The sequence below is a fragment of the Pteropus alecto genome, unplaced genomic scaffold, assembly GCF_000325575.1.
Source record: "Pteropus alecto unplaced genomic scaffold, ASM32557v1 scaffold135, whole genome shotgun sequence".
NCBI classification, from domain to species: domain Eukaryota; kingdom Metazoa; phylum Chordata; class Mammalia; order Chiroptera; family Pteropodidae; genus Pteropus; species Pteropus alecto.
In genome coordinates, this window is record NW_006438076.1 from 2,579,218 (window position 1) to 2,583,302 (window position 4,085).

General features: G+C 44.3%; 1 protein-coding gene and 1 non-coding gene across 3 annotated transcripts in view; both read left to right on the top strand.

The window, feature by feature from the left end:
- The window catches only part of KIRREL3 (kirre like nephrin family adhesion molecule 3), a 528,183-nt gene that overhangs the window by 242,496 nt on the left and 281,602 nt on the right, over positions 1 to 4,085 (top strand). The gene's annotated exons all lie outside the window — the stretch shown is intronic.
- LOC112482509 lies at positions 130 to 248 on the top strand. Its single transcript, XR_003047331.1, has one exon. It is a non-coding gene; the product is annotated as a 5S ribosomal RNA (ribosomal RNA).

The following is a 4,085-nucleotide window of genomic DNA, read 5'->3' on the forward strand; positions in this document are numbered from 1 at the left end:
ACACAATCAGAAATGCCCCATCACCACCAAGTGACTGTCTCCAGCTGCCCCTGTGCAGTCACACCCTCCCCTAACCCCTGGCTGATTTGTCTCCAGCTCTATAATTCTATCATTTGAAGAATGCTAGAAGTCTACAGCCATACCACCCTGAACGAGCCCGATCCCATCCGATCTCAGAAGCTAAGCAGGGTCGGGCCCGGTTAGTACTTGGATGGGTGACCACCTAAGAAGACCAGGTGCCGTAGGCGTAAAAAATAAAAATAAATAAATTAATAAAATAATAAAAAAATAAAAGAAGGAGATAACACTAAAAAGAGCTTGAGTTGAGCTGGTTGGCTAGAGGTGACCACTAGTCAAATCTTAGCTCAAGCAGTTACATGATAGCTTTTATAACTGGTCAAGTTGCTTCACTTCTCTGAGCCTCAGTTTGCTTATCTGGAAAATGAAGATGATAGTTCCTATTTCATAGGGCAGATTGGAGAATTAAATGACAAAATGTATATAAAAATTCTGGCACATAGTAGATTGCCCATAAACGGTGCAGTTATTGCTATGATTACAATTGAAAGTAAACCGGTCTTTCTTGTGACCAAACCCACACAAATTCACATAAAGATAACCAGCAGATGGAATAGCTATGCACAGAAAGAAATTAATACATGTGTTGAACTTCTACTCTACGCTAGGTACTGTGCTTGAAGTTTCATAAAAATTCTCAAGCTGAATCAGGAATGCAAACAGCACTGAGAACTAATAAATGCAATATTTGATAGACTTTCCCAGATGCCTGGAAGGGCAGGATCTAGAAATAGGAGGGCATTTATTTTGTACCTTCAGTATCAGAATTAATTCCCCTTACTTTTGCTATTAAATTAAGATCACCCATTCATCTATTACCCACGATAAACACCATATATGAGAAGGGAAAAAATGGAAAAGTAATTTTTAGCTGGACTTGTTCACTCGCAATGAGTTCATGTCATCTCTTTGGTTAGGTGCTGCCCAAAGGGCAGTTTATTTCAGTTCATACAGAAAGAGACAAGGAAATAATATTTGTCCTTAAACCCGAGTTACAGGTTTCTGTGTCTTCTCTCATTCCCCATTTTCTGAGGCCTGTCTATTACCTGCAAAGCCCCCTTTTGCAGGAAGCCTCAAATCCCCAAGGCACATCACTGAGATCGCATCCCTGATCTGGGCTGCCCCACGAGAGGGTGACTCTTCAGTGGAAGGATTGATCTTTCGCTGGCCAAGGGCCTAGTTTCTATATTAAGTGCCAACAGAGCAGGCGGAGGAGGCTGGAAATGGGGCCAGTGGAAACTCTCTACTTCCTTCTAAGATTCATGCCTCAAGTCTCCATTGCTCTAGGGTCACAGCGATGCTTACCTGGCCTTTTTCTTTTCCTTTTCTTTGTTGTCATTCACCTTCCTGCTCTAGTCATCAATTTCAGATTCATGATCATGCTCAGATCCCGTTTCTTTCACATATTCTCGCCCATCTAACCTTCACAGGAACCCACTTTACAGATTTTACAGAGAGGCGAAGGGTACCATCATAAGCCACCACCAGGCATTGGTCGATAAGAGTTTGTGGGTCCCCATGCTTGTTTCTCTGTCCAGCAGTGGTCAACCACAGTCCCGATTAGGAAACCCTTTCTTCCCAAGAATGGGTAAACCTCCCCTGTGAGCCTCCCTGCTGCAGAGTCTGTGTGCTCCGGGCCACGCAGGTCAGCCCGTCCTTGACTGGATCCAGGAACATCTGGACCATGCCGACGGAATGGAAGACAATATGCCATTCCAGCCGTAAAGCCTGTCCTGAATGTTTACACACCCGTGTCTGTCAGTCGTCACTCCCTTGACCTCCATTAACATTATCTTCCCAGCCACGCCTCTCTTCCACTTGTAGAACTCCTGTTCATCCTTCAAGAATTAGTTCAAACATTAATCTCCTCCATGAAAATGCCTTCGACCTCTCCATTAGCCTCCACTTCTGTGTGTCCTTAGCACACTGCACATACCTCCGCTATAGCACTCCATGTCTTATTTATCGCTTTCCATAATTCCTCGCTCACAGTGAGACTAAGTAAAGATTTCTTAAATGAACACATAGATGAATGGAAAAATGGAGAGAAATCTTGGGGCAAATAGCAGACACAACATTTAAAGTACTTATTTAGAATTGGCCCTGATCATCTGCCATAGAACCTGAAAGTAGTTTTGTTTTGTTTTCCCACGAAAGCCTGGGAATTTTGAGAAAGAGACAAAGCCTGTTTTCTTCTCACCCACTGATTGATTTCCTTTAGTGCAACACCTCTCAACTTTTAACGTGCACACAGATCACCTGGGGATCTTGTTAAAATGCAGATTCTGGCTCAGTGGTTCAGGGGTGGGGCTCGCAGGTGCTTCCAGAACCACCAGACCACACAGTTAGAAGCGACTCTGATTTCTTTTGAGCTGCATCCTGCTTCATCTGAAGTTGCTGGGCTGTCACTCTGAGCCCCCGGCAGGGCCAAACATCCTGGCATCCCTGTGCCAGCTTGGTAAAGCAGCTGTCTGCTGATTTATTTATTCCCTCCCATTATCACTAGGGGAAGAGACGCAATAGACATGCCACATCTTGTTTACAGAGAGCCTCGGAAAAGTTTAAAATGCAAGTTTTTTAAAAAAATTGCATCAATAGCTCCTTAGAATCACACATATCAGGAAAAAAATGGGCTAAAGGAAATTTATAAAATATTAAATGACACTGTGTCAAGACACAGATAGGGGCAGAACAGTAATTAAAGTAAACAGCACATCAAAACTCTGGCTAAAGCCCTTATTTAAATTGAAAGTAAATGTAGAAACTGATCGTGTAGCCTTGTATAAATGTGTTTCCAAGAGCCTTTTAAGAATATTAATGATTATGGAAGTATAATGGCTGAATATCAATGATCATTTTTACAGCAAGTGACAGCTCAGCAGGAGAAGAAAATAATCTAGATCCTTCCAAAGATGCAAACTGGTTTGATCTTCCCAGCACTGCGCCCCTCCAGAGGATGAAGAGAGGGCCAGGGAAGACGGTTGAGGTGTCCTAAGCTTCTGATGCCACTGTCCTGTGTGGTATGAAGCCATTTGGACAGGGCATCTTTGCCATGACTGGGGTCTCCTTCCTTCTTGTCCAAGACACCTGCTGAGCTCCTACTGTGTACATGGCCCTGTGACTCTGTACCATCTCAAAAAATACTTTCCCACCTTGCTTTAAAGTTTCTGAAAAGTTCAGCATCCCAAAGGCAAAACTGAGACTGTAAAGTACCATAACTGACTTTTTAAGAAAGGTAGTAGAAATTACTCATCTGAATTGTTGGGTTATCCTCTTACTGCAGAGGTGAAATGCTCCCAATATCTGAAGAAGCCTCGAAAGCCTAAGGGTCATTTCTTCAACGTTCACCATGGGGGCCAACCTGCCTCCCTTGATATTGGATTTCACCGACACTGTCTGTGAATCTGGTGGGTAGGCAAGCTGTTTGGGGTCTAAAATGAAACACTTAAGCACTGCTTTTTGCCTTAGGGTTCGGCCCTGTGCTGACTTCTGGTTTGCTTGCTTTTCTGGCGAGGCTAGGTCTCCCACAGCTGCTGTTTCTGCCCCACGGCCCTCTGGGGTCAGATCCCAATGTTCTCTGGGATTCTCTTCAGCCACAATGTCCCAGTGGTCAGGCTCCCAGCATCACAAGATCACTTTCCTGCAAGTGTCTCCTCTCCTCTCCTGTGTTCTCCCATACGGCAGCCAAACTCGAGATGGTGTCCTGGTCCTGTGCCAGGCTTCCCAGGCCAATTCCAGACCAGGAGCTGGAGAAAAATGCTCACTCTCTCACTGTCTTTGTGTATCTGGTTCCAGCCTTTCTGGAGCTGGTGGTATATTGGATTGGCCATTGTCGTGAAGCTGTTTAGGCAAAACTTGCTGAGCAGAAAGCATAATCTCATCTGCTGACTAAAGAATTCCAGAGTTTTGAGCCCAAGCCCAGCTAACAATAAAGCATTGTTTTGCTTTCCTCTGTGTGCTTGTATTTCTCATTGGAACCTCATGAGAAGTGACTGTTTCAAGGACAC